Source organism: Rhinolophus sinicus, chromosome 17 (genome assembly GCF_057876585.1).
Source record: "Rhinolophus sinicus isolate RSI-liver-muscle chromosome 17, RSI-T2T, whole genome shotgun sequence".
Lineage (NCBI taxonomy): Eukaryota > Metazoa > Chordata > Mammalia > Chiroptera > Rhinolophidae > Rhinolophus > Rhinolophus sinicus.
Window position 1 is genome coordinate 40,538,554 of NC_142517.1, and position 22,164 is coordinate 40,560,717.

At 36.3% G+C, this 22,164-nt stretch overlaps 1 protein-coding gene across 2 annotated transcripts in view; it reads left to right on the forward strand.

Annotated features, from left to right (window-relative positions):
- The first annotated feature begins 5,521 nt into the window (after positions 1-5,521).
- NAALADL2 (N-acetylated alpha-linked acidic dipeptidase like 2) overlaps positions 5,522-22,164 on the forward strand; it is a 1,226,521-nt gene continuing 1,209,878 nt past the window's right edge. For both annotated transcript variants that reach the window (XM_074328105.2, XM_074328114.2), the window contains exon 1: positions 5,522-5,770. The gene's annotated coding sequence lies outside the window, so the exon portion shown is untranslated. The remainder of the gene's footprint in view (positions 5,771-22,164) is intronic.

A 22,164-nucleotide genomic window follows, 5' to 3' on the forward strand; every position in this document is an offset into this window, starting at 1 on the left:
GCATGCCATATAAAGATGCTCACATTGCATGCCCACACTCATAGGTCTACACGTGTGTCTTTCCTAGACCTCCGGGTCCCCAGGCTTCCAACTGTGCTCCGTCCAGAGTTCCAACCCCAAAATTGAACCATTCATCACTGCCTAAAAGTCCAAGTATACTCTTACTTTGGACCACTTCTCTCTCTACACAAAGTGAATGACCAGATGAGCTGGCTGATGTTCTATCCACTGAGAGATTACTCTAACCACTATGTGTCAGGGACATTCCTAAGTAGAAGATGTAGTACAAATATGAGGTTATTTTCACTTCCAATCATATACCAAGACAATCTATTCATAGATCAAGCTCAAACTTTCTTCCTTCATCAGCAGGTATTAAAAACTCCTCCCAGGAGGCTGAAGGAGAGCTATTAATGTTACAGTTGCAAGTGACATGGGGTCTGGGCCATCTGTTTTTACAGCTTACTTATGCTCTCTGGGCTCTTTTTTTTTTTTAACTAAAGTTTATTGGGGTGACAATTGTTAGTAAAGTTACATAGATTTCAGGTGTACAATTCTGTAATATGTCATCTATATAGCACATTGTGTGTTTACCACCCAGAGTCAGTTCTCTTTCCATCACCATATATTTGATCCCCTTTAACTTTATCTACCACCCCCATATCCCTTCACCCTCTGATAACCACTAAACTATTGTCTGTGTCTATGAATTTTTGTTTCTTCATTTGTTTGTCTTGTTCTTTTGTTGTTTTCAGTTTTATATACCACGTATCAGTGAAATCATACGGTTCTTGACTTTTTCTATCTGGCTTATTTCACTCAGCATCATAATCTCAAGATCCATCCATGTTGTTGCAAATGGTACTATTTCATTTCTGGACCTATTTGAGTTCAGATCTGCATATATCACTTCCATATTATAACAGATTTCTGTTGGGCTTGCCCTGTTATCACTTGATGGATCCTCTATAGCTTTACAGAGAATTGAAACTCTCTTTCCCCCAAGAATTATAATTGGTGCTTTTGGATCATGAATTTGCCTCTGGTGGAGGAGGCAGGGCCATTTTCTAGATAGTCTTATCAGATTCATATGGTGTAAAGAAAACCATTTCCGCAAAGGCAAGGATATATAGTAGCAGGGGGAATAAAGAAACATATGTTCTTTGAACAGACTGGAATGCTAGGATGACAAAGATAAAAGTTATGTCAATAGATAAAATTTTAACAGAAAGTAATTATGAAGATGATGAATTGAGAAAAGCTCAAATATATAAAGAAAGTTGGAAAAAATGTTATGCAATATTTGAAATGGGTTATTTTGTCTTTGCCTATACAAAATTATTGTCATTTAAACCATTCTGTATTCTAGTAGTTTTTCTTTCCCTTCAGCATTAGAGAATCATTTTATTTCTATATCAAAGTGGACTCTAAATCATATTTAAGACTGTTTTGCTATAACTATTTAAGACATGCTTTAGTATGGAAAACTCACAGATATTCATGCTTAGCCATCCATCTAATAAATAGAGCGTGGACTGCACATATTATTTACAATTTTTTTTCTGCTTTGTTTGGTGTATTGACACAGTCTAGCCATGTATCAATAATTTTTGTAAAAAATGAATTTTCAATATTTAATCATATTTTAATGGTTTGCAATATAATGAAAAAGAGTACTGGCAATCATACAGTTATCCTTTTAGTTAATAAACCATTTGGAAATCCCAGAAATACAATAAGAAAATAAGCCAATTGTATTGTGTTTAAGAGGACAAGAGGAATAAAGAAAATGACGTTTTTCAAGTAATTAAAATTTTAATTCATCGGTAGTTTTTCTCTGATATTTTAAATAAAACATTCCTTTTCATGAAGACAGAAAGAAAACTTTTGAGCTACTTGAAATATTGTTATTTTGAAAAAATCGATCAATGGTAATAGTAGTAACAATGTAAAAGTAACAAACAATTGTAGTAGTAATAAAAATTTAAAAGTTATCCTATTTCAGACATGGAAAATCATTTCTGAATAAACACATAAAACAATGCATAGATCACACATAGTATGTGTATTTTTTAATATTATATGTTACAAGAGAAAAGATATAGTGTATAATAACTGTTTGTATTTAATTCTTCCATGAATTTTTAGAATTCCTTTATTTCTTGTTGAGTAAGTCTAAACTGGGTAAAATCTATTTTGTTCTATACCTTTTTATAAAAAAAAAATTATATAGCTTGTATTTCCCAACACTGTCTAAAGAAAATTTTCTCATTCTATTTCTTTCCTCCTATAATTCCATATAGTACAATCTATTGTATATTATTCTATCAATTTTTACAATTAATTTAGTCTTCAGTAGATGGACTTTTAGGGTGTTTCCAAACTTTAGCTATTATAATGAATAATGTTGTACATGCATTATTTATTTCTATAGAATCAATTCCCATAAGTAATTTGCTATTACTAGGGGAATACAATTTTGGCATTTATAATTTTGCTTGTTACCAAATTGCTCTCCATTGGTGGTTGTAACAATTTGCATTTTAATCAGAAATGTATGAGAGTGCCTATTTCCTACAGTTGTTTACTTTTCCAATGAAAATTTTAATTACCTGACATTTTCTAGATGTGACATTGTCCGAAAACAAAAACCATTAAGTGACCATTCTTCAACCTACCTAAAATGTCTGAAAAGATCAGAATGTTGTAGATTTCAATAGTTTCAAGTAGAATATTCTTCTAAAATATGTACAACATAACATATATATATATATATATATATATATATATATATATATATATATATATATATATATATATTTGACATGGAAGGAGAAGGATCTATATCTTTAAGATTGTCCTTCTTGAGCTCGATTAGCTGGAATCTTGGAACACACTGTTCTCAGCTAAAGCTCAAATTTGGCTTGAGAATTTCAGTTCACTTTTAATGTACTCTTTAGTAGCATTCCTGAAATTAGTTTCCAAAACTATAAATTTGTTGAGGCTATCTGGCTGGTTAACTATTGCTTCTGCTATGTAGTGATTTAGCAACAGGTAGTGTTGTAATGGTCTTTGGAATGTGGCATGAAATTCTCACTACACTGAAGTTTTAAATTGGAAAGAAAAATACAGCCTTTTGCAATCCAAACAATCAATTCTTTCTAATATCATCTTACATGAAATCTTGAAATTAAAATCATAGTAGCACACTAAGGTTATATTCAGTTATGTAAAAGGGACCTAAAATACTATCAAATTGATATGATTTAATTATAACTTTTATAATCTATACATAAAACAACTAGAAAAGTGGATCTGTCTATGCTTTACATTATTAACATTAACTAATAAAGGATTTAAAAGCTTTAAAAGCAAATACTTATTAGTGCAAATTCACCTTTGGAAAATTCAGAAAATGCTCAAAGGCACCTGTGTCAAGACTTAGTTTACAGAACATCATGAGTCTAACTGAAAAGTGCATGGAAGTGGATTCAGGTGATTGAGGTGTAAATGATCATACAAAATCAGGTGGTGAGTTTTTGTCTCTACTTAAATAAAATGATCTTCTTCTTAGACCAAAGTATCTGAGACAAGGTAAGTTTTTGTTTTTTAATCTGATCTGATCAGATCATGGTTCCCAGCTTTAGCTTCTATTGCTTATTTGTCTAAAGCAAGTCACAGGCATTCATATCACAGGGAAAAGTTCAAAGGTTCCCCTAGAAAAGCTTCCTAATCTCTTTTTCTATTTTCTGGGCTTTGGTTTTGTTTTCTTGATCCTTTTAGTTTAAGGGCTTCACACCATTTAAGGTTTTATCTCTTTGTTTCACATTAATAAAGGTTTAATGACAATGATTGCCTCAGCCCCAAGGCTTAGTAAAACTGAAAGAGTGGGATTCTCATTTTACTGAACAGCTTTTCCCAATTCTGGTAAAATTAATCCCCTCAAATATTTCGCTTGCGTTTCTACAGGAAAGAGGCACCTCCAAGTCTTTTACCCTGCAGGAGACCTCCTAGGAAACTGCTAATCATTACAAGAATCTGATAGAGGGTTTTTTCTTTCCTTTTTTTCTTTCTTTTGTTTGTATTTGAAAGACTGGGCAGTACAAGGCATCCAGTTTTCTTTATCTGCTAAAGAAAATTTTGCTCGTCTTTGGTGCTTACAGTAATTAGGAAATACAACTGTTTCTGATTTTTATTACATTCTCTTTCATGCCAGTCTTGCTATTGTTTTGTTGTCTGTCTAAAACCATTTCTGATTTCACATCTGCCAATTTACCCTTGCTCTCATTAAAACTTCAACTGAAAGACCTTTCTTTCAAAAAGTTTGACCCTATTTAGAGAGGCCTAGCTAAAATTCCTTTCATTCTTTAGTATTAATTAAAACCATATTTCCCTTAGGCAGTTCCATTGTATAAAAATAACATAATAAAAATAAATAAAGAAATTCAGTGAAAGGAGAAAGCAATAGGGGGAAGAATGAAAGGAGAAATGGTTACTTGTTTGGGATTCTTTAACTGTATGCTCACGGGGTGGATACTCATGAAGTAACTTGTCTTTTATTTTCAAGTTCACTCCTCAAATCTTTATTCAGATTCCTTTCTTCTAAATTGACAGTACAGAGGGAACATCATACAGTTATTAAAACTAAGCAGAATGCATCCATCTGGCGTGCCTTTCAGGAATGCAGCCCACTAAATTTTGCTATGGGTTTGATGACTCACCCCCTTAAGATGCAGCACAGGGACGGATTTCCTCATTTTGCAGAACTGCCAAATCTCATTCATTGGAGCAAAGGCTACTCATTTGGGGCTCATTTTTTCGACAGTTGTTTATCTGTTTAAATACTTTATTTTTTAAAATCTCCCTCAGCAGAGGGTGTTTGTCATGATTTTCTACGTAGAGTAAGTATACTCCCTCTCCGTGATGCTTCAGCTTTTTGGCTACTGAGTCTTGTTTTCCCTTCCTCTTCTTTTTCCACCTCAGCTGCATCTCTTGGCCTCATTTGTTCCTTGGAGACTCCAATTTCTCTTCTTCTATTGAGACATTTGTCGAATTTACCCCACTTCACACAAATCCTGCTTTCCCCCGTGTTCGTCTTTTTGCTTTTAAAACTGTTGATCTAGGCGCCTCTTCACTTAACCCTTTATGTTTAACTCATAGTTAACGTTTACGGCGTGCAAAGTGCAGGCACCATACACATTACCCTCCTAGCATTCTCCTGAGAGCGGTACCTTTATTATCGTGCTCAACAGCTGAGAAATAAAGGCACAGAATTCAAGTAACTTGCAAGACGTCCTATGGCTGGAAGTGACGACGCTGAGCATTATACCCAGCCATTGGGCTCCAGAGGCAATGCACTTTTAAAAAAACAACCTTTAAAAAGTTTTATTAGACACAAAGACTATTTGTAAAATATATACGAATTATAAAAGACACCTCTCCCACGATGGGACAAGTTTTCCAGTTTTGCCCACTTTAAAAACAAACAACAAACCCTTCCCTATTTTTGGGCCTGTTGCCATTTAACCCGGTTCCTCGAGGCCCCGCTCCCCACTCCGCTCCGCGAACGTGTCTTTTATTATGACTCAGCCCAGCCCGCTGCTTGCCAGGCGGCTGACGCTCGCGGCGGAGGCGCCGGGGCCGCCGCTCGGGGGCGAGGGCTCACGCCGCGGCTCGCGCGCGCTCCTCCCGCTTTACGGCTGCTGAAAACTCGGCCCGCGCCCGGCAGCCGTACCGCAGACGAGCCCGCGCCCGTGCCCGCGCCGCTCAGGTAACAGGAGTCCTTCTGATTTCAAAGTTTTGACCGAACCACCTCGGCTCTCAGAGGCGGTGCGGCCTCAGCCGAGCCGTCCGGCCTCCTTCCCGCCCACACGGGCGCGGTTGCGGCGCTAGCCGCACCCCTGCGTGGGTGCCTGGGTGCCGACTGGGCGTCTGGTCCCGGGGCAGAGGGGCACTTGGGCGGCGGCGGGGCGGGAGCGACTGCGAGGGGAGGCGCGCGGGGCTCCTGGCTTCGGCCGCCTCCCGGCAGACGCTGGCCCGCGGAGCCCCCATTGCCGCCTCGAGGCCCCCCGCCCACATTTGCAAGCCGATTGTTGTAAGAGGGAGCCCAGCAGCTCCCAAGTGCCCGTTCCTCACATGCCACTCATGCACACATGCAGGCTGGGCTGCCCGACGAGGCTCCCAAGCGGGGCGCAGGTAAAGACGAGCGGCGCTGCCGGCGGACCTGTGCTCCGGCGCTGGCTCGCCCGGCGACGCCTTCGCGTGTCAGGCGGCCCCGGAGGACGCGCAGGAGGAAGTTTATGAGAGGTCGCTGATCGAGCAGCCTGCTGTTAGCGCCTGCGCTGGTGTGCAGTCTAGTGCCGCCAATTTGCCCTCAGGTCTCATTCTCCCGTAACTCTCCATCCTCTAGTCCCCACCCCCTGTCTTTTTCCACATTCTTTACTTTTTGTTTTCTTCCATTTTCCCTCTTGGTTGGAAAGCTCATCTTTTGGTGTTGTCTGTCCTTTTGTCCCTCGCTGTTCGAATACCAAGTACACGGACCGTATCCTTTAGTTCTCTAAAGTTCTTGGCAGTCTTTGCTTAGTATGGCTTGTGCATTCTGAGCAGCCGAGTCACGGATCCTGGACCTCTACGCGGGACTACGTTACTGGACTGTCCTGTTGCCTCAATTAGCCGTGCAGAACAGAGGGCATGTGTTTGTGTGAAACCGACCGTAGAAACCTACGTAACGGTGCTGCTTTGATTGATGGGCTACGTTTTGACAAACAAGCCGTTAGGTCATAGGTTCCTATAGATTCCTCTATTCCGTTCAGTCCAGTGATAGTTATGCCAGTCATGGACAGCGGCTGACAGATTAAGAGAGAAAAGAGATTCAGTTCCTGCCCTTCAGAGACTCCATATCCAGGAGACTGGAACGTAATGAGTACCGGGATAGTGGTGCAGAGTGCTCTGGGTTGAATGGGGGAGGAAAGGAATAGGGAAAGGGTTGAGTTTTAAACTAGGCTTTGATGTTTGAGTAGGATTTATCTCATTTATTCCCCTCTCCCCCCAGAGTTCTTAATAAAAAAGAAATCTTTCAACAATACTTTCACTTCAATCTATCAGAAATTTTTCTTTACCATTGTCAGTACTTACTCTCTGATCTCAAGACTTCTGGGAAGTATAAAAGTAACTCCTCTTCACAAGGCTGATCTAATGTATTCCTGGTACCATACCAAGAGTATTGTAGACTTACAGGACCAAGAAGAGTGAAATGATACAATTTATTGCATACGCAAAGCATTATTAGGTTCAAGTTGAGAGCTCAATATTCATTTAGTCAACAAAGATTTATTGAGCATTGTTCTTGGCACTGCCTTCTTGGAATGTACATTCTAGTGGAGGGGGACATAGTAAAGAGAGAAATATATGTTGATACTGTATTGAGTGCTGTGGAGATAACAAAAAGCAAGAAAGGGTGTGTGTGTGTTTAGCAGTTTAAAATAGGATTATAAGGGAAAACAAGAAGGTGACACTTCAGTAGGATTGAAGTAGGTGACGGAGGGAGACATGGGGTATTTGGGGCAAGAGCTTTCCAGGTGGTGAGGATTAAAAATTTGGATTTGGACATATTAAAGGTTACATGCATTTTAAATATCTAAGAAGGGATGTCCATCATGCAGTCTGAAGGCTAGGCTAACAATATACATTTAGGACTCTTCGGCATATAACTTGTTTTAAAAGCAGAGTTGAATAAATTCATTAAAAGTGTGTGATGTTAAAAAACTGAAGTGGACCAAGGACTGAGTCTTGGGGCATTCCAACATTATAAGGAGCAACCTGCAATGGATTCTGGAAAAGATCTGTATGCTAGGTAAGAAGAGCAGGGGAGTGTGGAATTCTAGAAGCCAACTGAAGGAAGTGTTTGAAGAAGGAGGGGACTGGTCCACTGTTTTAATTGATTTACTAAATCAATTCCCAGTGAATGACCCTGATGGTAGCAGTTTCCATGGAGTGGTGGGTGGCGAAAGATTATTTAGAATATTTGTCTGAAGAAGAGAAATTGAAGAGGATGGTAGTATATATATATATCCCTTGATGAATTTTATTGAAAGGGAAAGGAGAGAAATGGATCATTAGTTGGAGGGTATTTGATACAAAGAGTTTTAAAGATACAAAACAATGGCATGTTGTTACGCTAATGAGAAAGAGCCAATAGAGATGCAAAACTGATGAGGTAGGAGAGGGGAGCAGTGTTCTTAATTATGTTAGGATACTATAGGAGACAGACAATAGTTTAGTGGTTACCAGAGGGTAAGGGGGGTAGGGGGTGGGAGATGAGGGTAAGGGGGATCAAATATATGGTGATGGAAGGAGAACTGACTCTGGGTGGTGAACACACAATGGGATTTATAGATGATGTAATACAAAATTGTACACCTGAAATCTATGTAACTTTACTAACAATTGTCACCCCAATAAAATAAAATAAAAGAGACGTTATATGTTGCTAGGATTATGGGCTATTTGTCGTGATAGGAGAGAAGGAAGAGGGTGTGGACACAGGCAGGATGGGAGTGTGGATGTTCTCTTTCGATCATTTCTCTTATGATGAGTGGCAAATAGTATGGGAATGTTATCTTTTTTTTTTTTTTCTCCCAAATTTGGTCAGAAATATATTTGATGAGAAAGTACTTTAAGAGTTTGAGAATTTCTAGAAGCGAAGAACTTAGTGTTTTGTTAGGAAAGTAAAGGGGGTTTCTACCCTTGAGTTCTGCTTAGGAGAAGCCTTGGAAAGAAAGTTGAGATTATAAAATAAAAGTTAGCTAGAGGCAAAGGAGGAAATAAGCAGGATCATATCATGGAATCTGGGAAAGGCTGTGATGAGGAGGGTAAGAACATTGAATCTTAACTCCAGTGCTGTTGTATAACTGCAGTGAAGTTCTAAGAATATTGCTATCGTATCAAAGAGACACTTTACTTTTTAAGACTAAGTGATCTTATGGAGAACAGTGTTGTTGCTGGTGGTGAATCTACTTATGGAGAGGCAATACCAGAAGTCTAATACCTCTGAAAAGAGATGCTAGCTAGGAATAGATTCCAGGTTGCATTTTAAAAAATGTAATGAATACTGGATTGGCAACAGATTGGGTGTAGGGGAAAGATAGTATTTTTGACAACATTGCTGATGGATATCGAGCAATTTGACAAGATGGAGAGAATGTTGGAGTTGGAAATCATACATTGTTTGGGATGACTTTCAGTTTTTGGGACCATTTGTTTATTAAATCCTAATTATAAAACATGTTTCTGTCTGAGACCTTGGCAGGGGATGGTGATACCAAGATGGAAGTGACATGACCCCTCAAAATACTGTCTCTAGTAGAGAAGAGATAAAAGAGTGTACACAGATATTCTGAGAGAATTGTGAACATCTTATAAATAGTACTAAGTGCTTTGAGCATTTAAAAAAAAATATGGGAATTATGAGACACTAAAAAGTAGAGAGAATAGTATAATGAACTCCGGTGTACTCATTACCCTTCAAAATCTATCAATTTTCTGCTAATTTTGCCTGTTGTGGAAGAATACAGAAGGGATTGTTTCTGTCTGTAGATCAGGATAAGAAGACTTCACAGAGCCTCTCTTATATAGATAGGTGAAAAGAACATTAAGGCGGCTTGTAGAGTTCTTGGTTCTAGTTCTGTACCTGTTGGACTTGCTACTAGGTATCTTTCTTTTGCTCACTTGTTCTCTAGTCTTCCTTTCTCTGTAGAATGTGGTAGCTACTCTATCTACATCAAGGGGCTGCAAGCTTTAGGCCTCAGGCCAAATCCAGCCCACCACCTGTTTTTAAATTAAAGATTTATTGAGACACAACTATGTCCATCAGTTTATTGTCTGTGTGTGCATTTGTCATAGATTATAGAGTTGAGTAGTTGAGACAGAGATGGTATGGTGAGAGAAACGGGAAATACTTATTGTCTGGCCCCTTATGAAATGTTTGCCAAACCTTGTTCTACATGATCCCTGAGAATGCTGTAGTTCATATATGGTAATCTATTAAATAGCTGACTAAAAATTAGTAATAATAGGTAATTTTTTTTTGAGCATTCACTAAGAGCCAGCACTGTTATTTTGGTTTGTATGTGCTAATTCATTTCATCTGCCCCCAAACCCTGTCAGGTATGTTCTCTTATTTCTACAGTTGAACCTCAGGTATAAGGTGGTTAAGTAACTTGCCCAGGGTTACATAGTAGGTAAGTGGTGGAGCGACACAGTCTTGTTTCAGCATCCATATCCTTAACTATAATGCTACATTTTCTTTAGATATGTAGAACAGATATATAAAGAATTTTAGCCAGAGAATGATAATTAATTCATAGATCATTGATTTGCACTTAAGTTCTATATTGTGAGTACAGATGTAAAGGCTTAAAGATGCTGACTAATCTTGAATGTACATTACAGTTGAATAGTGTTTGACATTCATTTATGCCGGGACAGAAAACTCTAGTACATCATCATTTTCTCATGAAGCTTTAGTGGATCTTTGAAAGCAGAACACTTTACTTAAAAAGTAAGTAAATATACAGTGGTATAACAATAGGAGTCTAGATATTGTTTCTTCTGACAATATCAGTTTTTAGGAGTCCATTCTAGTACGTGACATGATTGATGCAGAAGATTAGGAGGTAAGGTCCCAGAGTTCTAGTCCCAGCACTGTCCCAGCTGGCTTTTGTGCCCATGCGTACTCTGGCCTTCAGTTTTTTTACTGCAAAATGAGAAGGTCGCTTGAGATAATTTTAGGACTTCTTGTATCTCAAAAATATGATTGTGTCAATTTTTACATGGTACATTAAAAAAAATAGATAAGAGTTTACAACATGAAAGAACCAGGTTTGTTAAGACAAAAATTAAGCTCCCCTTTTTACTCTCTATACACACACAAACACAGGTACAGATGTGTATATCCATAAATATAAGCCTGTACATATGATATAACTATAAAATCGATGTGATTTGTAGTTATATTTGATGTGTAGGGTTACACATCTATCCTTATATTTGTGTGTTTTTGTATTGGTGCAAGGGAATAGATAACATTTTTACCCCTCATTCAAAAACATACAGTTATGTGGGAAGTGAGTCTTGATGAATTCCTTGACCTCTGTGGTCTGGCATTGTGTGCTGTATTTTCTTTAGCAAAATTTGATTCATTGCTCAATTTGTTTGCCAGTTAAAAGCAGTATGCCTGAAATCAGGGTTGTGTGTTTTGCACCGTTGCATGGGCTATTGATGTGAGACAAAACTGTAATTTAATTGTTTTGACATTTTGATCTGAGTGGTTCAGATCAGAAAGGTGATTTATCTTGTATAGAAACCTAGTATTTTGAGTTCAGCATGATGTTTCCCTAACTACTTGTTTATAAATGTGGTTTCAGTTTTTAAAAAGTTAGGTTTTAATGGTTCTAATTACCAAAGTATGATTTGGTAGGAATATATTACAGATATTTTTTAGATACTCAGTCATGAAAAATTTCAGAAGAGCTATGAGTCCTTTACGAGCAGGTAATGAAAATTCTGTATGTTTGACATATTTTCATTGTTTAGAATACAACATATGAGTATTTTCTATGTTACAGATAACTTTTTGCTTTTTTACAACCTTGTCATGCAAAATTACTCATGAACTTTGTAAGCTTTAGGGCTTTATTTATTGTTCAAGCCTTACCTATTGGTAAATTTGCAACTCTGCATGGTCTGTGCCCTCTTATTCCTATGCACCGAGTCCAGTTATCATTGGTGATAAAATAACTTCCAATAATGCATTCCTAAATGTACTCCTTATCTTTAGAAACTGGAAAAAAATACAAAGCAGAAGCACTTTTAAGCAAATCATAATCTCTATAAATAGTAGTATTTTGTTTTGTTTTGTTTTCATTTTTAATTTAATATCCTACTCCATAACTTGACAACTTCTTGAGGCATCTAGTAGTTCTAAGAAGCAGTTCTATCCCAGAGGGAACCATTTAGGTTTCTTGAACCAACTCTGAAACGTATTCACCTCTAAGCTTTAAACTCTATGAGTGTACTCAAACCAAATAAACATTTTCTGGTGTACTGCAACACTGTTTTGAAATGCTGGTCATAGAAGTCAACTTGAAATTTTTAATTACATTTAGGTAATAAAGCATCCTTTATCCGACCTTCTCAAGTGATTTGAATCTGATTGGGAATGACTGAAGAACCCATATAGTCTTGGACCATTTCCCTAAATTTAAGTTTTCTAAATTCCCAGAAAACTTTCAAAATAAGAACAAGGTATTTCCAAGCAAAATGGCTGCTAATTATGCAGGAATCATACTCTTGTGTGCATATGTTTGTGAAAATGCCTCAAGACTTGTGTTGAGATGAGTCGGTGTGTGAGTGATGTTTCTCAGGGAGGCTCTGTTTGCAGGAGATACACGGTTCCTAGGATAAGCCCTGTTCTGATAAGTCATAGCTGAAATCATAGTGCTAGAAGTTATGCCTCTTCTAAGAATTTCCCCAAAGGCAGTCTAGTCACCAAGATTCTAGTGGTTACCTCAGAATAGGGCCACCTAAATGATTCATCAGTCACCACCTTGGAGCTGGAAAATAAGATGGTGATCTCCAGCTGGGTGATCGGTGATCTCCACCGATAAACATGGCCATCTTCTTGGAATGTCAAATATATTACAAAGTTTTTTTTGGGGAAAGTAATTAAGTAATTTAATTGGTAAATTAAATGTTTAAAAACAAATGAATGTGAATATGACATGCAATGCAAAATAAATTATTTTTAAAATAAAAGTTGAGACTTCAAAATAATTTATTGCTTCTGGTAGGTCCATAGAATATATCTTCAGACCTTAGGAAAGGACATAGGTTGATACAGATAGGCAGTTTGGTTGTGACATTCACAGTATTTTTAGCCCCATTAAGCTTACTTTTTAACCATCAAATATTCAGATTGTTACTGTTACCCACCTGCTTTGGTTTACTTGCTTTCCTGGTACTTATCCACACTGATCTCTTAGGTTTGCAGGAATAATGTTCTTCTTTACTCTTTTCTATTTTTCTCCTATACTCCTGGCATTGAGCTATTATGATTTCTATAAGATGATTCCCCTCCTTTTGAAAGTGTAGATATACAGGAATTTGCAAAAAATACTACTGAGAGGTCCTGCGATTCCTTTACCTAGTTTTCCCCATTGGTAATGTCTTACATAATGAAAGTGCTATATCAAAACCAGGAAATGTGCATTGGTACAATTTGTGTGTATAGGACTGTGCATTTTATTTCATGTAGAATCATACAGTTACTGCCACAATCAAGATAGAGAATTGTTCTGTCACAGCAGAGATCCCTCTTACAACACTTGGCAAAAGAGATATTAAAAGAATCAGAGACATTTAACCTCATAAAGGAATTAGTCACTTTCTTCTATCTAATTTTTGAATGTTTTTTGTAAAATTCTTAGACCATGTTATACTTTGGTCCACGTAAAATAAAGGTGAAATTTTATTACACTGCAGGAAAGCTTAAATAGTTAAAATAATTATAACAGATAAAGTCATCTGTGAAAGAAACTTTTGAAGGCTCAATCTCCAGTTGGCCTTAAAAACTTGTTTTAGAATATTAGACATTCGTATACCTGAAGATAGGGACCAGATGACATCATGTGGCTTCATCCATCTCTATGATTCTTTAATCCTTATACGTATGCAAAATTGCCCAGAAAAAAACTTAAAGGAGAAAATGGGGAAGCAAATAGAAAGAGGAGTCTTGTACCCAAGCAGCCTTATGTCTTCCTGTGGAACCCAGATTTGGAGGAAAAAATATTAGCAAAATCACTGTTAAATGACATTGTACCACACTTGATTTTAGAGGTGTTAATGTCTACAACAACTACATGAAGATCGCTCTCTTTCTTATTTTGTCCACTACACAAGGGTCACTGTAAGAATAAGATAAGGTGGCATGTGGGGAAACTGTCCAACATACATGAGTATCTTTGGAGTTGGTCGAGTCTGGGTTCAAATCACAGTTTTTTATCTCGGTCTTCCATTACTCTGTGATTCTTGACAACTTGGTTGCCCTCTGTTCTCTCTAAAATAGGAATGATTTTACCAACCTCAGAAGATTATTTTGAAGTTATATCTAATAATAATGTATATGAAGCACATAATACGCTGACCGGCTCCTAATATTTAATAAATGTCATTCCCCTCTCTTTCCCCTTCCCTTTTCAACATTCTCTCATTTTCCAGTCTTGGGGAGGGGGACTTGGTGAAATCAATATGGGCAAGGATGAAACCATTTCATTCTCTGTTCTTTGCCAAGCTCCAAGGAAGGGGCTTTTCTTTCCCAAAGGAAAGTCTTCGTTGCGGTTAGTGATGAGGTTTCCTTGTGGGTGAACGACTGAGTAGATGTTATAGGTCACCATTCACCAACATCTGTCTGATATCTGATCACCTTATACTGTCACTCTGCTTAAAAATCTCTGGTGGCTCCTCACTACCTTTTGGATGAAACTACATTTCTTAGTGCACGAAACAAGGCCCATCATTATCTGGCCTCCGTTAGATACTTCATTCTTATCTCCTAAACATACTTTTTGATAGAATCCCCCACCCCAAACCTGAATATAATTCTTTTATCCTCTCATCTTTGCACACATTTAGACAGTTCTCCAAATGACCCTTCTTCGAATGGAAGATGCCTATATATCCCACAAGACCAGTTAAAAATAATATCTTTTTCAAAACGTCCCCGACCCCAGAGCCAGACACACTCTGTCCATTGTGGTTCTGTATTTTCTTATATATGTGACTACCTTTATTAGCCAGTTTTCAATGTATCTTTGTTACCCCTTCCCTCGTGTTCCATTTGCAACATGGGCACAAGTGCCCAGAGTGTGCTTATTAAACCGGTTAAATGAATCGATCTTCATGACAAAAATCTAAGTTCTCTGTGATGTGCTATACTAGCAGCTCCAACCAAAGTGGCTCTTGAATTCTACCTCGACCCCCCATGTAAAGATGTGCTCCCCCAAATACATTATAATCTAATAAGTGTACTCTACACTTTGCCTTGCGAGGCACACACAGCTGGCTTAGGCTAATGTCAGGTTGGATTAGTGGTTGAAGATACAACTTCATATTATTAATATCATTTCACTGCCTTTTGTTGCTTAAGCAAAGCAGCTTAAAGCAAAGTATGCTTAAAGAGAAAATGGATTAATAGATAGGGATTGAGGATTTCTTTTTCCTGAAAATATCTGAGAATAGCCACTAAGGCCAGGTGTTGCACCTTTTGCAAGGTTACAGAGGAGGATAGCACACTGTGTGTGTGTGTGTGTGTGTGTGTGTGTGTGTGTGTGTGTTGGGGGGTGGTGGACAAATGGGTGGGGAAGCGGGGCAGGAATGAAGATGATGATGAATCCTGTGTTCATACAAGGGAAGCTTGTTTCTAGATAGTCCCCAAGGACACTTGGAGTATGTAGGTAAGGAGGACATGTTGAGTAAAGAAACATGAAACTTGAGAGTATAAAATATACTCAAGAGTTATATTAAGCAGGTGGAGCTAAGCAGGAAAGAATGAGTGATGATCAGTAAGAGAATTGGAATTGAACTTAATTATAATGGGTCACATGTAGGTCTCAAGAATGCCACCACCTGGGCTCATGTTCAATTTCTGGGACAATTTGTGGCAGTTGGTTCCAGTGCACAGTAGGGATGGCATGGAGCAAAGTAAAGAAATGGAAAGATTAAATCAGCTTAGCCATGTTTTTTCCCAAACAAATATTGGGACATAACGTTTGAAACATGGTTTGTGGACAGATCTAAGACGTCAGGGATTTTTATAGTGATAACAGGTAACTGGAGAGCATTTGGGTCTAGACTTTAATTCAGGTCAGTTAAATTCAGTAAACACTGAGAGCTGTTCTTTGCTGAGAGAAACAAAGAATGCCCTGATTGCCCTTCACAGACCTTAAGTCATAATTAGAGTGATAAAATAAGACAATTACTAAAAAAGAAAGAGGGCAATAATGAAAGTAAGAGATTGTGTGTGTGTGTGTGTGTGTGTGTGTGTGTGCACGTGCATGCGTGCATGTGTTTTAATTCTCAACACTATGGTTTTATCTGAGACCCTGATTTCTATTTTATTATATAAGTAGAGAAATGATGTTTAGATACTGATATTATTAGATAGCAGTAGCTTATAACAACATATGTAAGATTTGCTTTTTCAAAAGTTTATTATGTCTACTCTTTTCAGCTTGCTCTTTGTTCCTTATTTTGTTGATACTGAACACGTGAGTGTGAAAACTAAGGTTGGTTAAACTTGAAGAAAAATGTAATATTTTCAGAATATCTGCTTTTTGTTATAACATTTAAATTTTATGTGTCCTCTGTTAGAAGGCACATCACATCGTTCTTGGAAACAACTGATACATTAAAACTAGAAAAAAAAAATAGAACAAGTGTCGGGATACAAAAATCAACACTATTTTACAATTGACTAAATGTATTATTCTCTAGAGGACATTATTCTTATGTTCTTAGAGGTATAAGTTAGTTTAAGAGATCATCTAGTTTAGCCCTTTTCATTTATAAAGTGGTATTCAATTACCTACTCAGACGCACATAGGTCTGACTCAAATGAGACCAGACAATGACTAGAAATTAGTGTAGTGGCTCACAATCCAGGTTTGTGCTGCTTTCCAAATCTATTTACTGGTGTTAAAAAACAAACAAACAAACAAAAAAAACACAGCTGTCTTACAAGTAAAGGCCTCCCACCCCCTTTTTTTTTTCATTAAAATGTGCAGATGCACTTTCAGTGAATATTTGTTATTTCACATTATTCTGATGGAATTATTAAACTACTCAGGATTGCTTCCTAGTTTAGTTAATATTTTCTTCAAGCCTCTGTTATGTTTCTTGTGGCTATACAGATGGTCTGAGTATCAAGCCAGCATTCTTCCAGGGCTGAGGAAAACCAGAGGGAATGGGCAGGAGAGTTGGGGGGACGTGGGTTGGAGGGAAGGGGTGGTCTATAGGAGTGTTTCCCAAGGTCTTCAGGAAATTTCCACTGGTCTTTGACAAAATGAGAAAATAAGGATTATGAGTGAGTGTTCCACTCTCTTATTCTGTAATTATATCTGTCTTACACTCTTGAATAACTTTATTGACAAAATAAAAAGCTGGTAACCTAATATCAGTGCTCTCATGTATTTTTTGCTTGTTTTTAATTTATGGGCACAGGAAGTCCAAAAGACTCATTCAGACTCAGTAGTACTGTTTAGAGAGAAGAGAACCAGATGAGGCCTCTTAGTATTGAGGGTCCAGATATTGGTGCCTTGGATGAGAAAAATACAAAGAGACTACTATGTTTTAAAATGGTGGAGATGTCAGGGTTGAGGATAGTGGGGAAGTGAGGAAAATGAAAATAAAGGCTTACTGTTTCTTTAGTTGGTCTTCTCAGAGCCAGTGTTAATAAAGCTAGCATGCAAAGATCATGCAGTGGACATGACTTAGGAGAACGCTTTGGAATTCTGGGTGTCTACAAGTATACTGATTTCGTTCGGTAATCTTCACTCAATTATAAAATCGCTGAGTGCTTCACCCTCAAAATGGGAATCAAAATGCTGGTTTTTGAAACACTGTGGGATTCTCAAATAAAGTGTACCATTGTAAGCTTCAAGGGTAGTTTCTTCACTTGGATACAGTTTCTGACTTTGAAATAGGATTCAACTGAAGCTTTACAAAGTGATATTAGAGTTCTTAATGACAGCAATCTTGCCATTCATGTTTTCAAAACCACCTGCATGTCAAATTGTATGTGCTCTGTAATTACGAAGTGATGTGAAAAAATTAATTTTATGGAAAGTTGCCTTACTTAACATGTTAATGGGATACTGGCAACATTACTAAGATTAAAAGCGATACCTGCTTTACCGATGTTTTGATTTTGTAGGGATGAACATATATACATGCTACTAAAACAAAATGAAAAAACAAAAGCAAAAACGCCCCCTCCCCCAGTAACACCTGTAAATAATCCCCAACAAATAAGAGGATATGCTTGAATACATTAAAAGTCATGGTATCTGGATTCAAATATAGAATAAAACATACTAAGAACTGTTTTAATTTTTTCTTCTCAAAGTTCTAACTGTGTTTTCCTCTTGGATAAGGAAGAGAAAGAATTCAATGATCAATTTTGTGTTTGATTAGCGTTTTTGTTCATGAATAAAAGCAATGTGGGAAAAATAGAAACATTTAGCATTTATTCCTATCTGAAAAAGTTTGGGTGGAAAAATCCAAATAATATAGATCATGTATTTAAGACTTGTTTACTTATTCTGTCATTTCCTGATAGGAAAACACAACTGTTTAGAAACACAGTGTTACTCTCATTTATTTATTTCAAACTAACTTTCAGGGAATATATTTTTTGAAAAACACAAACACTTTATAAACATTTTTTTTTCTAATGAAAGTAATAGAGTCGTTGCAGAACATTCAGAAAGTCTAGAAATATATAAAGAAATAGACAAATTTACTACCCACAAATGCCCTTGAAAATCTTAGCATTTTTTCTTCTGATTTTTTTCTATTTTATTTTTTCCTTACATTGTTGAGATCATACCAGAAATGTGAACATTTTGCTTTTTCAACATATTATATATAGAATGTTTTAAATATTTTAAACTTTATAAATGTAATCATTGATAACTGCATGGTATCATCTCATTTAGCCGTAATAAACCTAACTATTTCTCTGTTGTTGGACATTAACTTGCTTGTATAAATATTAAATCTTTAAATTAATGCAAGTTTGTGTTGTTGAGGCTTTCCTTTTCAATTGAGTAAGCTTATTGAAAATCTTTTTGATTAGATTTTCCTTTCTTCCTTCCATTCTCTCAATTACATGCTCGCTAATTGCTGGAAATTTTCCCTCCCTGTTTTTAGTAATCTGAAAAACTCCTTGTTCTCCACTACTGGTGTGAGAGCTTTAGCTTAGTTGGGTTGGATGTATTGCAGTTGTACAAAGTATATATGGCTCCTCTCATTAAGTTACCATGAACCTCAACAGGAGGACCTTACACAGCTTGAGAACTAAATGTACTTGGAGAGAATATGTGCAAAGATGCTAAATAGAATGAGGGGAATGAAATACTATTCATTCATTGTACTGTACAAAAATTTTTGCTAGTATCAAGCATTTACTGTAGTTGTATACAAAAATGAAGTTTTATGCCAACATTAATAAGATGGGTGCATGCATTATTGATTTTTTAAATGTAGAATTTAGTTTTCATTGATTTTAAGAGTACTACAACAGTTTGTCAGTATTATACACATTCTATTGGCTATTTGGGTCATATCTGAGTTTAATAATTATTTTCAATAAATTTTATCATTTCGCAGGAAAGAAATGGATAGTGTGAACAAGATTACTGAATGATATACTTGGTTTTGAGATTTCTTGATAAGGCTATGTGGATTTTCTCGTGGTTTAAAATCTTTTTATTCATATTGGAAAAATACTGCTATTTTGTACAAAAGTAGATTGCTATTCAAATAAATATATATTTCTTTGGGAAACTTTCTTAAACATTCCTTTACTCAAACATTATGGTAATTTATTCTGAAAATAAGTCTGTGAAATAAAATTTAATTAACTGTTGAAATTATTTCTGGAAATAGTCACAAAATATTATTATAAACCAAGGTCTATATTTTTATTTAACAAGATGCTTTTTGATTGTATTAGGCTTTCTAAACCACAGTTCCCTTATATACTTTAAAGAAGTCTAAGACAATGCTCTGTATGTGTGTGCATGCATTTGTGTATGTATGAGTTTATTCGAATATCTATATGTTAAAATTACTTTAAAGAATAAATATAATAGTTTATCTGTCATTATGTGTCCTTCAGAACTCTACACAAATCCAGCTTTAATGAATAATTTAATAAAATGATTCATCCACTGTTTTTCCAAATGGAAATCAAATCAGAATACATAACCATTTTGTTTTCACAAATCTACTAAAATCAGAATTAAAATTTCTTCTATGATTTTTTTATTAATTTGATAAGAGTAATTCTCAAAATATTTAGCAAACATTTATTGAGAATACTATGGACTATTTAAAAATAATTTTTGAGGAGTTAAACTATGGAAGTACTTGAAAACCAATGAAAAGTTGCTAAGATGAAATGGAAAAATCTTCAATATTATATATCTCTCCATGTAAAACGCGTGATACTCTGAAAAGTAAAGATAGATCTGGATTCAAAATTGCCAAGTCTGAGGTAATTTAGAGAATTAAGTCGGTGTTGGTAGAGGGTGTAAGGATATGCAACTTTTTGGTTAGGAGATAACTCTCACAGCACATTCTTGAGGTGAAAGTAAAAAAAGGTGAAAGGACAGTTTAAAAAACACAGAGAAGTTAGCTAAAATAAGCAAATTCATATCACCGAGTTAAAATAGCAGAGGGTCTACAAAGTTAAGTTTTTGTTTTCCTTTTAATTGATTGATTAATTTATAATATAGAGGGGCTGGTAGACTCTGGTTTATGAAAATGGTAATTCAGTAATCCCATTTGTTTCGTTGTCAGCATTCTGTCACATCATTACAAAGTTACTTGTGAACAGTCTATATATCTGGGTTTTAATTAGCCATGGGACCATACAGAGTTTTAAAGTAAAAGTAATTGCTTAGCCTCTGATAACTTGGGCACAGCGAATCCCCTTTAGAAGAATGCTATCTAAAACAAACCATTGTGTAGAGGAGACAGGAAAATACAGTTTTCTTGCTGGGTCTTCAGGGAGGGATTTGCAGATTTTGTGAGATCCTGCAGAGAGTCAAGCAAAATCTGCATTACAGCACATTATCTCCTGTGAGGAAGAACCAGCAGGACTGCTTAAGGTTCTCAACTGTCTCTGTATGCTTTTATCCTACTATGTAAAAAGCCTTCCACTTGCTGGAAACAATAACTGTTGGAACATTGAAAGAAAAGGATAAAAGAATAATTAAAGTATCAACTACGTGAGAAACACCTTTATGGCCAAGCTTGACAGGAAGACTAGGAGTCAAATTGAAGGGTGGTTAGATAAGCTGATACGATTTTCCATACATTCTTTGTTTCAAGAAATAGTTATATATTAGAACCCATTTACCCTCTTCTAGAGTCCCCCCCTTACCCTCTGGTAACCCCTAAACTATTGCTTATGTCTGAGTTTTTGTTCTTTCATTTGTCTTGTTCTTTTGTTGTTTTCAGGTTTATATACCACATATCAGTGAAATTATATGATTCTCTACTTTTTCTGTCTGATTTATTTCACTTAGCATTATAATCTCAAGATCCATCCATGTTGTCACAGATGTTCCTATTTCATCTTTTCCTACCACCGAATAGTATTCCATTGTGTATATATACCACAACTTCTTTATCCATTCATCAATCAAAGGACATTTTGGTTTCCATGTCTTGGCCACTATAAATAAAGCTGCAGTGAACATTGGAGTACACGTGTCTTTATGGATAAATGTTTTCGGATTTTTTGGGTAGATACCCAGGAGAGGAATTGCTGGGTAATGACTCTGGGTGATGAACACACAATGTGAGATATAGATAATGTATTACAGAATTGTACACCTGAAATCTGTGTAACTTTGTCATAATCTATGTAACAATTGTCACTCCAATAAACTTTAATTAAAACAATAAATAAATAAAATAGAGTCACACACACACAAAAGAAATAATTATAGAAATCTAAGGGGAGAAAGCCATTAGGTTAAGAATACCTGATTTGTAGACATAGCTGAAGTCTTTTTTTATGCGAATCCTAAATTTAATGCTATTGTCTGATGATTATCTTCCTATTTTTTCTGTTTGTAGTCAGGTTTTCAAATTTACTTTGTTCATCATCTGTTTAAAAAGAAATAAAAGTGATTGGGAATGCAAAGTTGAGTAAGAAATAATTTTAAAAATAATCACTAGAGGTTCAAAGGATAATTTAGGAATTAGGAAGCTGGTATATGTATTGCTAGGAAAATAAGGAATTCCAGAAAAACCTCATATTTCTGAGCTACAATATTTCTTGGTTTTAACCTTTATCATTTTATTTATTTAGACCTT